At 44.1% G+C, this 14,138-nt stretch overlaps 1 protein-coding gene across 9 annotated transcripts in view; it reads left to right on the forward strand.

Annotated features, from left to right (window-relative positions):
• The window catches only part of MCF2L2 (MCF.2 cell line derived transforming sequence-like 2), a 3,251,461-nt gene that overhangs the window by 3,081,679 nt on the left and 155,644 nt on the right, over nt 1–14,138 (forward strand). The gene's annotated exons all lie outside the window — the stretch shown is intronic.

The following is a 14,138-nucleotide window of genomic DNA, read 5'->3' on the forward strand; positions in this document are numbered from 1 at the left end:
ATACACTTACACTTCTGTACACAGAAATTGTAGTATAGTCAGCCTTTATTGAAATTTGACGCATATTTTTCTTCTTTCCTATGTGAAACATTAAATAAAGGTGAGTTGCTTTTGTCAACCACTGATTCCTTTCACTAGGTTATCCATAGATGGGAAGTTGGAAGGTTGCAGAAAGTAAGCCTTACACACCCTAGGAGGGATCATTATCACTGGATAATGACCACCCCATGTTATTGGCCGAGCAAAACCGAAGCCTCTAGGCTGGGAGAAGGTTCACTATCTCAAGGAATAACAACACTTCCAAATTCCTATAAATCTATTAGTACAATTGAGTTATACAACTAAAAATGAAAGAGTTTTTACTGTGGGGAAAAAATGTCCACACATGCAAGTCATTTGCAATATTAATTTAATGAACATGGAACTGGTAACAATAAAGCTTACACAATTTGTATTTCGTTGGTGGTTGTTAATTTGGGGATTTGAACTGCACAGGCTCCTCTCTACAGTTAATGTCAGTTATTTCTGTGCTGCTTGTTGGGCTTCTGCTCAAGTCAGAATTGTTGGAATGAGGTCTATACCGGAGATTACAGACTGCATGCTCTGCATTCGGTGTGGCTCAGTAGAGGTCTATAATGGTATCCATTTCCTAATAAAGACTATAGCCTACTCTGATGTATTTAGCTTCAATTAACAGAGGCAAAACGGTCTATAAAGACGTTGGGCGATTTTCAGATATGCTGGTACCTCGGATAGGCCTGAATTGGTGTGTCCACATCATTCATAAACCCCATGGACCTCCATCTCTACGTGTATTTCAGTGGCCGCTGCCTGTCAGGAAATATCCATCTTTTCCTTATAGTTCAGTCTGCCTCTGCAGGTTTATGAATCATTTGTGTGTGTCTTTCTTTTCGCTTACGTGAAGTTAACTGAGGACTCCATGGCATCTGGGACTGCCGATTTCAGTTGTGAGCTTTGCTTTTGTTTACTTTAGTCGTATTCAATTGAAGTGACCCAAGACTACAGGTCCAGAAATTCAATTAATGGAGAAATGAAAGCTCAGGGTGTGGCATGTAGTGGCCAAAGACACAGAGTCATCTATTAATCCTTGCGGACATTTCCAAATTCCAGGTATCTGTGCATATTGCTGTACTTAGCTGACAGATGTTGATTGCACAAGTCATGATGGGGGGGCGCGGGTCTTGCAAGTGCTTTGCTAAGTAATAGCAATAGAAAAATGGCATGCAAATCTATGAAGTCCAATGACAAGCAAGCCCCCTTTAAAGCGCTCCTCACCGTGCCCTTTGGTTAATGTGAGCACACCTTGGATTTATCTATATTTCACAAGCCTGCACTATCAGCCGATTGAGCATAGTCTTCTCTGCTTGGGGTCGTTGAGTGAAACCCCAGTTGTTTCTCGTTACTGTGATGCAGGTGCCTCAGAAACCTCCCAAACCAAGGCACAGTGAACCCAGTCTAAGCTGTGGGAATGGTTCAGACATACCAAATTCCTCCCAATATACTTCACGAGTGCTCTGACCCAAACCAGTGTTGCCAATTCCAGTGCTATGTAGCTGGCCATTGTGACAGTTTTCTTTTGTGAACCTGGGAGATGGGCTCTTCTTTTGTTTTGATACTTAGCCGCCCATAGCCAGGCGCCCATACGTATGTCGATCCTGCCCTCTGGGTGGGGCCGGGGCGAATCTACACTACCTAGTCCCTTCTTCCTTTCCAGATCCGCCTGAGTGCCTGCAGACCATGAAAATAGCAGTTGTGTGTGTATAAATCTCAGTAACGTTACCCCCATCATTTTGGGAGCAGCCTCCTCATCAGGCTTTACTGGCAGCATCAATGCCTCAAGCTGTCAAATCACCTGATGAAGCTGCTCCTCCTACTTTTCATCGCTGACTATGAATGCACTTGATGCCCCAGCGGCCCTTCCTATTACCGAACCCCATTACCTCTATATGATTCTGAATCGAGCCATGACAGGCTGGTTCTTAGTCTCAAATGGCCTTCCCTGCCTACGGTGGCAATATTGGAAATACCAGACACCTGCCCATCTGGCACTCGAAAGAATTCTGGGTAACTGAATTTGTGTCCCTCCTTATGTTATGGACTAAATCTCTCATAATACTTTCCCACTGACTGAGCGTGCTATGCTTGCTTGGGGTTGTTGTCTGGAGGACCACGAATTTGGTACCGACTCAATGGCTCCTCGCTCTGCCGTCCTATTAGCTGAGTCCATTTAGCAGTCCTGCTCGCACCACTATTGAGGAGTCAGAGATCTCTTAGAGAATAACTCTCAGAAAGGTGGTTAGCGGAGGACAGATCTTCCAAGGCCCATTCTCAAAAATGTTTTGGCGCAAGTGCTAAAATGGACGAGTGCATCTCGATAACTTGCACCTGAAAGATTCATCCTACTGTGAAGGGTCATCTAACTTTGTGCATAATAGATGCACACATTCAGATGTCCTTTTCACCCTTGAGTGAGTTTTCACAACTAAGGGAGCATTTCTGCGCACTATTATGTGCTTCCCGTATCCACAAATGGGATGCGCATTAAGAAGTTCAGAAAGCAAACACATTCTCCTGTGCCTGTTTGTACAGGTGCAGTGGATGCTATCATATATGACCCTGTCATGAATTTCCGTCAGCGACATGTGTCCCACTTGCATTTCTGTTCCCCCAAACGGGTAAAATGCTTTTGTATTTTTCATGACATATCAAATTGATAGGCACTTTAAGAGCCCATCATTGTGAAATGTGCTTCCAGCCCCTACGTGGGTGCTGAAAGTCTGTAATTCCTGACACTAATGTATGCAAGGTGGCTGGCCAGTGCATCATTTGTGATACCGCTCTCCAGAAATGCACAGGTCAACTTTGTGGATGAGGGGACCTGCACATTTTTCTAAGTCCTACAAGTAAAAAAAAAAGTGCATCCTCTGTGTTTTTTTTTATTTGCTTGAATTTTTGAGAATTTGTCCCTAGGTGCCCAATTCTCAATATTATTTTGGGCGATAGTAGAGGAGATGTGTTAGTCCGTCTCCTTCACTTGCTCCAAAAATGTTGTTCCTTATTCACAAAGTGTAACTAAATGTACATTGCAGTGCCCTCTTTCAGCTATTTGCGCAAATGCACAAATCAGGGAGTGCTTCTGCTTAGTTTGAAGCAGACCCCAAATTCACAAAAAGGATGTGCATTAACATGCACAGAAAACAAACATATTCACCTGCTCTTGTTTGAACAATTGTACGTGGATGTGCAGTGCATGATAGGTGGATTTGTGGTCATTTTATGTGTAGTGTCTATTTGGTTTTCTTGTTGGACCCTTGTGCTATCGTTATTTGGAGGAGGGACATGTTATTAAGTCTTATGGAGGAAGGAGGTGGATGAGGAAGATGAAATTACAATGTAAACTGGGATTACCATCAGGAGGAGACATAAAGAAGAACAAATTACTTAGCCCTGGTAATGTTCTCTCTACTGGATGGTTCCTCCCATTGATTCCTCATCTCAGATATACCGATATCCTGCTTTCAGTCTCAGAAATATGTCGACAGCAGAGAGCGTTGTACGGCATTGAATCGATGTCCCTCGACGTTAACATTCCCATGCACGTACGCACGTGACGTTGATGGCAGTATAAAAAGCATGCACTGTACCTGTTGCCTCAGTTCCTAGTTTTTCCCTCTTTCTGCAAAGCCAACTTGAGGAATAAATAGCCTGCATGGCTTTGAAAGAGAGAAGTATATTACAAAATGCACCCACAGTTAGAGGGGTAGCCTGGGAGGGCAATGAGGAATCTGTGTGAGGAACATCTAGTAGAAAGAATATTCCCAGGACTATGTCATTTGTTCTTCTAATAGATTGTGTCCTCCCATGGATTCCTCATCTTAGATAGACTCCCATAGCAGTTTTGTAGATGGAGTTGGGAGAAGTGGATTTTGTATAGTTGTCTAATTATTGATTGATATTGTGCAGAACCGCTCTTCCAAATCGAACGGCCTGGCCCGACAGAGTGTCCAAACAGTAATGCTTTCAGAAAGTTTAGCGAGAGGACCAAGTTGCAGCATTGTAAATGTCCTGCACTGGAACACCTCTTTGGAGAGCCAAACTATTTGCCGCTCCTCTGGCAGAATGAGCTATTAGGTTTTCTGGAACATCTTTTCCTGCAATGGAGTAACACTCTGAAATGCATAGGATGACCCAACACGATAAGGTTTGTTTGGTCACGACTTGGTCTAGACTGTGGTCGATATAGCCAAAAAATAGTTGGTCATCTTGCCTGACATTTGCCATCCTAGAAATGTGAAAACTAAGAGCCCTTTTTGGGTTAAGTCTGTGTAACCTCTCTTCATCCCTAGAAGAGTAAGAAGGTGGACAAAAAGCTGATAAAGTTATTTACTGTGTTATATGGAATTTAGACGCAATCTTGGGAAGGAAGGAGGGATGAACACTCAAAACAGCCTTCTCTTTAGAGAATACCGTAAATGGTGGCTTGCATTCGAAGGCTTGTAGCCCACTCACTCTCCTAGCAGAAGGGATGGCTACCAAAAAGATTGCTTTCAAGGTTAATAACTTGGGTGGACAAGAATGGGAAGGTTCAAATGGAGTGCCCATTAAAAAAGTTAATACCAAATTCACATCCCAGGACTGGACATAAAAAGGGACCAGTGGGAAGTATTTACCAGACCTTTCAGGAATTGTATGACAATCAGCATCTTAAAGTAAGAGCCTTGTTCTGGCATGCGTTTAAAAATGGATAACGTTGCCAGGTATTCCTTGATGGTAGCCACCTGCAGCCCCTGATGGGCTAGCTGCAGTGTGCAGTAAAAAAGAAATCACTGCAGGTGTATTGCAATTGAAAGGATCTGTATCTTTAGCTGTACACAAGCTGCAAAACCTGTTCCATTGGCAGTGGTACCATGCTTTTGTTGCTGGTCTTCTGACCGAAAGCAACACTTCCATCATGCCCTCTAGAAGGTCCCAATCTTTATATCTTAACTGCTCAGAAACCAGGCATGAATGTTCAGAGTTCTGTTTGCAGGTTGAAGAAGATGGCCTTGCTCTTGGGAGACTGCGTTCACTCTCTGGGGAAGATGGAATGGAGGGCAGATGGACGTGTCTAGAAGGTCCGGGTACCATGTCCTCCTGGTCCAATCCGGAGCAATCAGGATCATGTATTCCCCGAACTTCCTTAACCTCCTGATAACCTGAGGAATGCCCGAGACTGGTTGAAATGTGTACAGGAGTAGACATTCCCAGTCCACTATTGAATTCATCCCCTGAGACTCCTATGTGAGAACAAATTCCCTAAAGCAGAACAGGTCACACTTCCTTTTTATACTGGGCACAAACAGATATAAATGAGGGTTTCCCCAAATGGCAAAGATCTCTAGAAGGACTTCCTGAGCCAACTCGCACTCATGCGATATTTTGCTCTGCCTGCTCAGAGAATCCATTGTTGTATTCTCTTCTATGGCTAGCCCAAAACCAGAACTGAATTACCTCCCTGCACAATAGTAGTGCACCTACACCTCCTTTTCTGTTGAGTTAATGTATGACCACTGTGTTGTCCATCATGATCAGGACATTCTGCCCCTGTATTCTCAGCAAAAGGGCCTTTAGGGCCAGTCTGATTGTGCTCAGCTCTAAAAGGTTTGTGTGTAGTCTTGATTCTGATGGGGACCAAAGTCCGCTGATTGTGAGATCGCTCATGTGAGCTCCCCATCCTGTGAGGGAAGCATCTGTGACTACAGTTATCTCCGGCCAGTTTTGCCAAAAAGGTTCCCCTATCATCACATTCTCCTTGCAGGCCCACCACAGGAGAGCCTGTGTGACCTTGGTTGGGACCTGGCATCATGCCTGAGAATTGTGACCATTGGGATCTGAGGGCCCACTAGAGGGACCTCATCCTTAAGTGCGCTTCTGGCACCAGGAAAACGCAGGTTGCTATGAGGCTCAGCAACCTCAGAAAGTCGAATGTCTGCAGATATTGGGCGTTCCACCGGGGTCCTGTGAACAAAGTGCTCACTGAGGCTTTGGGGCTGTGGCTGTGGGAGAGGGCAGTGAGGAGGTGGCTGCCTGAGCAGTGTTTCCTGCATGGCCTCTGGGGTATTCTGACCTCTTCCCCTTTGGCTAAAAGAGGAGTAGTAGCAGAAAGAACACCCTCTCCAAGCCTGCTGTGGCTGACGAATGGCTACCCCTAAAGATTTTGCATCAGTCTTAGAAGCTTGTAGTTTTTTCTAAGCAGTCGTCAGCCTTTGGTCCAAAAAAGTTAGACCCATCGGAGGGCATGTCCAGGAGCCTTGATTTGATGTCGGGGTCAAAACCAAACTTGCGTAACCATGCAAATCTCAAGATCACTGCATTCAGATCCATACACCGGCCGACACAGTCTGATGCAGCAAGGCCTGACTGAAGGGACTTGCAGGCAGCTTCCTTACTATTATTTATGAGATTGTTGAAGCCATCTCTCATCTCCCCTTTGGGAATGCTATGTAATGCCTGGATAATGACATTTCATAATGTATACGTGTATTTCGCCAGAGCACAAGACACATTGATGGCTTTTAGTGCCATGCTTCCAGCAGAGAATACCATCTTAGCCAGTGCTTTGTATTTCTTATCGTCCCTGTCCAGTGGGATGGTCGGATAAGCTGTGGCCTTTGAGGTGGAAGCAGCCTCCTGCACCACCAAACTCTCTGGTGAAGGGCGCCTGGAGAGGAAGTCCAGGTCAACAAAAGGTGGTCTGTACTTCTTTACCAACTCCTTGTTCACAGCAGGAGTGGTGTCTGGTTTTTGCCAGTTTTCCAGAACCTTTTTTAGTGGCCAATGGAAGGGCAGCACATGCTCCTTAGTATCACCTCTGTCCAAAATGTCAGTGAGATCATCCTGGGGAATGTCCTTAGCAGGATGCCCCCAACCCAAATACTCAATCACCCTATTCATGACCGTTCTATAGGCCGAATTAAGGTGCAGTGTATGTCTGGAGTGTCACATTCCACCTCAGGAAAGGTATCCAGACCACTGGTTTCTTTCAGACAAGTGGCCAGGTTTCAAGCTGGGATTGGTCCGAGACCAATTCTTTTGGAACATTGGGAGTTCCAAAACATAGCTCGTCTCCGACGTCGACATCAAAGGGACCTTTGACTTCATTCCTTCGAGGAATAAGTCACAAAAAGCTATGCGAGACGACATCTATGTGGTCTTCAGACTCTGGCTTTTGGGTGCATGCGTCGAAGCCTTGCTGGATTCCCTGCTGGTCTTGGAAGACATAGAGGTTTCAACAGCCTTTTTCGGCTCTTTCGAGGGAACAGGAGGGGCTGCATTCGAAAATACCTCTATCATCGTTTCTCTGAACTTCTGCCACTCGGCTGCAGAAGCGGTTTTATTAGAAACATTTACTTGACACTTGTTTATTCGCCAATGGTGTTGTTTATTCTACTTCTTCTGTGATGAGGAAGAATGATGGAACCACTCCTGGATCTTGACCATTTAGAATGTTGGGATTGTTTCTTGGGTCTTTCTGGAGAGTTCTCTCCGGTGGAGCTTCTACCTTCAGAAGACTATCTCTTCGAAGGCGCGGAAGACGGAGACTTGGAAACCAAGCGACCAACCTAGGATGAGGTTTGATCTTTTCTTCTTAAAGGTCTTGCTGGTCATTGATGGCAAGAGCAGCACTCGATGACTTAATTTTCTTCGGCGACGCACCAGATACCAATCCGGTGTGGATCAGTGATCATCATCATTGAATCCCAATCCGCACATCTCTTGAAGCCTGTCTTTGGCGTAGACCTTGTGAAGATTTTACTTAAAAAAAGGGTAAAGACGTTAGTCAAGCGATTCACTGAGGCAAACCCTTCAGAGAGCGTGCTGTGCATGCAGAAAAACGGAACTGAGGCAACTGAGGCAACTGGTGGAGTGCATGCTATTTATACTGTCATCGACGTCACATTCGGATGCAGGAATTGTATCCCCCGAGGGAAATCGACTCAATGCCACACAGTGCCCTCTCCTGTCAAACAGTTTATGAGACAGTAAACAGGATATCGGTATATCTAAGATGAGGAATCCATGGGAGGATACATTCCATTAGAAAGCAGAGTTTACAGATGTTTGAGTCTCATGCATATTTATTTTATGAATGGGCCTGGCTTACATCCTGACAATGACGATGAGCTCCAGTAAAGTGTACCTATACTGCCAGTGCACACTGCTGTATTGTCAGAAGTTTCTGATGCTGAGCCTGCACACGTTGACTTCAGTGGTCTCAGCAGCAACCATGCGCAAGATGGCTGGAGTATTTTTTTTGCGTCTCTGAGGCACTGTCCTTTTCGGCTGTGCAGTGGTGCCATACCGATGCCTCCTCTATGCTGGAGACATCTATTCACGATGCAAGTGCGCAACAAAGGTTCAGTATCTCTCCAAATGGTAGGAAGGAAACCTCCAGCTGTATGCAGTCACAGAAAGTTTATCACTGCTAAGAACCTATTCCTCTCTGAAATCTGCTCTCTATGTCTGGTCGAAAGATCAGTCATCCACAACAGCCACCTGCCAGTTGCACTGTAATCATCTTGGACCACATCTCTCATTGCGTGAATTGATCACAGCATCCAATATGTCAATGATGAAGTGAATTCACCATCCAATATACGCCTGCCACGTTATATCTACAAATGCCCAGTGATATATTGGTGCTATGAATGCCTTCTTTTGATTTGTCTAACACAAGCTACCTGGGTCCCATGTGTGCATGATGCATATGCGACTTCAATGTCTACATTGATTCCATTGGTCCACAAGTGTATCCTGTTGTTTCCACAACAAATTACTTTGATGTAATTTCCTTTGTGGCTGAGTCACATTTTATTGCCACATTTGCCACCCATTTAGGTTTATATTTATACAAACGCCTTGGTTTTGGCATCGCATCAGTGGTGGAAATCCTCCAAGAGGAAATGCGCAAGGTACTTCGACACATCCCAAATTATATAAATTATAAAGATGACATACTAATATTTGGTATGACACAGGAGCACCATGATGATATACAGCACTGTATGTGTGTGACACTAGAAAATGCCCATCTCACACATAACAAAGCAAAGTGTGACTTCAGAGAATGCATGCAGAAGTTTGTGAGGGCATTGAACCTGACACGGACAAAAATATGTCACCATTGAACAACACCCCAAACCCACTCAACCTCTCAGCCCTGAGATCGTTCTTAAGACTACCCTGTTCTTGTACCTGATATATTCAAGACTTTGCGGTAATCAGTGCTCCTTTATGAAACCTCACCAAACGGAATTGTGAGTTTATTTGGACTGTCAAGATGCTTTTTACTCAATATCTCAAAAAATCACATCTGAAGCCTGCATTTCATATTTAAACCCCAATTGATCTACTAAACGTATGGTTGATGCTAGCCCTGTAGGATTAGGGGCTGTTTTAGCACAAGATGATCACACAAAAAAGTGAAGGAGACACATGCAGTGGTATTGCTAGGAGGGACTGAGGGGGCTATAGCCCCGGGTCTTTTGGTTGTAGCCACGGATAGAAGCTCAGGGGTTACAACCAAAAAGGCTAGCTAGCCCCCAGTCCTGGCAGTCCCAAAATTAGCATAGCCCCAGATCTTTTCCCGATATAGCAACACCTCTGGACACATGGTATCATATGCCAGCAGGAGTCTGAAATCACCAGAGCAAGCTTACCCTCAAGCTGAAAAGGAGTCTAGCCCAGGTGTGGGCATGCAAACATTCCCATTTGTTTCTCTACAGCAAACCGTTCACTGTTATGACTGATCACCAGGCATGCGTTACTATTTTCTTGCACCCAGAAAAAAACAAATGCCCCCTCGGATTGATAGATGAGCACTACACCTGGAGGACAATACTTTTCAGATCATCCACAGGCCAGGGCAAAGCAGAAAACCTGGCGGATTTCCTGTCTTGTTAGCCTGCCCCTTCCTCCCATGTGATGCTGTCCAACCACAAGACTAACAGACTTCTCACCAATTTCAACAGAAACATTCAACAGCCTAGAGATCAAAAGAAACAGAGCCAGCTTCCCTGCAGACAAATGCCCACCTAATATGTATCCTCAACCAAGACTATCCTCACCCAAAATACATCTGCAAAATACTTGCACAACCTCTTTAACCACTCACTAGCAACCGAAAACGCACAACGAGCCTTAAAATCAGCTTACATCAAACCACTCCTTAAAGACCCAGCAGGAAGCATGAAAGACCTGATCAACCACTGACCAATTTCAAACATCCCATACCTGGCAAAACTCAAAGAAAGCTGCGCTTCTGAACAAACCCTGGTACATGTAGAAAACAACCATACTCTAGACCAGACACAAGCTGACTTCAGACCTATGAGAGGAACGGAAATGCCCTACTATCCATATGGGACGATCCAAAACCCAATGCAGACTCCAACGCCACCTTGGCACTAATAGTACTAGATCTATGAGCAGCGTTTGACATAGTCCACCATGAAAAGCTTATGAAAAGACTAGAAGAAATAGGAATCAGCAACACAGCGTTACTAAGTTGAAAATCCTTCCCGGCTGAAATAACAGAAACAACGTGGCTAACCCCTTCAACTCAGCACTATGGAAAACAACCTGTGGAGTTCCAGAAGGCTCATCACTCTCACCAGTCCTCTTCAACATCTTCATTACCCCTCTCATTGACCTCATAAAAAGCCATGGACTCATGTGCTACAACTACGCAGACGACACACAAATCATCGACAAAATCAACACTACTGGAGAACAAAACCCAACCATTATCAACTGCCTCACAGAAATAAAGGACTGGATGAGCACCAACAACCTCAAGCTCAAACTGGACAAATCAGAAATCATGATCACGCCTAACAACACATCGACCCAGCATCACATCCCCTGGCCTATCAAAATAGGAAACTAACCGTAACCTTCCAAAGTGGTTAATAACCTCAGAAATTGTAATGGACAACAGCTTAACATTTCAACCACAAGTCAACGCAGTAGTAAAAAAATGCTTCTTCCACCTACACACAAACAAGAGCAACATACCTTTCCTCACCTTCCCACATAGAAAACTCACCGTCCCCTCCCTTGTCATGTCAAGAATAGACTACGCCAACAGCATCTATGTCAGAATGCCTCAATACTTCACAAAAAAATGACTGCGGATAAACAACGCAGCAGCAAAACTACTCCTCAGGCTCAATAAGAGAGAACATGTCACACCAGCACTAAGAACTGTACATTGGTTACTAGTCAAAAAAACGTTCTTCAAAATACTCTGCATAACACACAGAGCAATCCACTGTAGAATTCATACAAGGAAAATCACCATTTATAAACCAAACCAAACAGTGAGGGCAAGCAATGACATTCGCCTCAAACCAAAACAATACTCAAAGCTGAAATTTAGTGTATCAGCTTTCTTCTGGATATGAGCAACATTTTGGAAATGCAAACAGCAGAAGATCACCTAAAATTCAAGAAACTGCTAAACTCATGGCACCTTAACTCACCAATCTAAACGGGAAACACTGATAAAAGAAATGACCATCAGAAGACAATAGACACAAGCCAAACCTTATGATCCAAAACCTTTATACTGTGAGGGGTCCAAAATGTGAGATGGACAAGTAAATATAGTTTTCTCATAATTAGCCATTTTTTTTTAATTAAAATGTGTTTGGTTTGTATCTTAAACCTTACATTTTGATTCTGCTAAAATACATTTATGTTTCTTCAATTAGTTCATCATTTAGTTTTTTCCTTCATCCCTGTTGGGTTTCCTTCTCGGTTGTGATGTCTTCCCAAAAATGGATGATGGTAGCAACCATTTTCCTATTGTTTCCCATCAGGATTTGACTCCATCTTTCCTTGGGGGCCAGTTCTACAGTAGCACTTTGGTATTTGCCACCATATATCAGACGTTTTTCGTTAAGAGCCTCGCATTCCATTAGGATGTGATATATCGTTTCGCTCTTCCCGGCAGTTCGACCAAATCTGCAGTCTTTGTTATCCGCCTTGTTTTGGGTCCAGTTTCCTAGTACTTCTCTTGTGGGGAGAAGATTCAGTCTCAATCTTAAAAACTTATCTTGAATTCTTCTGTCCGGATACAGGTTGAGGTAATGTGGTAGTTGGTTAACCGCTCTTGATTCACCTTCGCATTTTAAGTTCATTTTGTATCGGCCTTTATGCTCTTGGGTCTCAATCCAATCTAGTTGAGCCAGCTTTTTTTTTGCAATCTGGGGCATTCGTATCAGTGTCTCTAATGTGATATCTCTTTTCATACATAGCCTCATGGTTGCTTCTTTCCATTTGTTTAATACAAGGTCAATGACTTCATATTTTGATCTTCTCAGGATGTCCAGGGCTGGGATCTTTTCTTAGCTGTTTACTTTCCTGAACTGATCTAGTGTTTTCCATTCCACTATTGATTGTAGGGATTGAAGTCCCAATTCGTAACGTATCCGAGTCATTGGCGTCGCTTTCGGCAGCCCTAATGTTTTCTGCTAGAATATCGCGGAATTGCAAAATTGCAAAATTGCAAATTGCGGTACCGTAATTGCCTCCAAGGTCCCTTTGCGGGCCTGTTCTTTAACGGCTGGTAAAAGCAGCCGTTGAGGTCGGGTCCCGCAAAGGGACCTCGTAGTAAGGCGGTAAGGGTTTACCGGTACCCTTACCGGTAACGGTAAACCCTTACCACATTCCGTGTAATGAGGCCCTTTATGTTTAAAGGAAGCTTGAGACGGGAAGTTGCACGATAAGAACACACCATCAAATAGTCAGATACTAGGGAACCCTAAACCTCAGGAAATTATGAATGTTGTGATTTCCCTCACATAGTCCTCACATTCCCTTGATTGCCTGATCCACCCGGCTAATACCACCCCCAGGGTCAGGATCAGGTGGCAGCCTTCCCCTGGACACATGGGAGGAGACTTTAGGCTTCGAGTCTGTGAGGAGTCTTCAGTATTCATCACATAACCCAACAAAATAAAGCAATAAACGCAAACTAACCATAAAAGAATATGATCCCTGTCAGACAAACTTAACCAACGCAGAGAAAGGCACTAACACCAATGATTAATCATACTGAAATGTTCCAATATCTTGCTTACTCACCCTCGAACAACAAACAAAACACACATACCTCTACTGTAGCAGAAACGACCCCAACCTGCATACGCTCTGCAACACCCAACAACACCCAACACACTACAGAAAACTAAAGCTCTTATACACAGACCATCCCAAACATACACCAAACACCACCTAACATCTGCCAACTACACACACAAAAAACAGCACACAGTGACCAGTTTGTCCGAACTGAAGCTACCAGCATCCCATCAAAGCTCGCTAGTGCTGTCCTTCTCAACCCCACTAACCATCTCCCCCCGAGCCCTACTTCCTTTTTAGATCCACCGGAGCACCTGGAGACCACGAAAATGGCAGTGGTGCTCTGTATAAATCACAATAACATAACATAGTTGATAGATATATAAACTATGTCATATTTCATGCCAAATCCACACGCCATAATCTGGAAAGCATGGAAAATGAGTCTAATGAAAATACAATCCTATCTGTCATCAGATCAGCAAGTGAAAACATGCAAAGTAATGGCTATGAGGGGAGACATAAGCGACCACAGTGAAATTCACAATGTGCTATCGGTGAAAGATGATCTATGGAAGTCTGAAAGCAAGCTACTATTGAAAGGCAATAAAATTGTAATTCCCATATCACCACATCAACAAGTGGCAGACTTGGCTTATGGAGGGCATGGAGGCATTGTCTCAACCAAACACATGTTGCGTCAAAGGTTCTGGTTCCCTGTGGTGGATGCACTGGTAGAAAATATGCTCAAGAGATGCACCACCATGTCAAGTCGTGCCCCCACATACTGCACCAGAGCCTATTCACATGACGCCTTTACCTCAAGTTGTGTGGGACAGTGCAGCAATCAACTTCTACAGACCACTTCAGAATTGACTGTACATTTTAATATCAATGGGCGAATGCTCACTGTACCCCGAGACTCAAATAATCAATTCCATGACCACCTTTGGTGTCTTTCCTGCCACTGACAAGAATCCCAACAAATAGTC

The sequence above is a fragment of the Ambystoma mexicanum genome, chromosome 10, assembly GCF_040938575.1.
Source record: "Ambystoma mexicanum isolate Mex_15411 chromosome 10, UKY_AmexF1_1, whole genome shotgun sequence".
NCBI lineage: Eukaryota > Metazoa > Chordata > Amphibia > Caudata > Ambystomatidae > Ambystoma > Ambystoma mexicanum.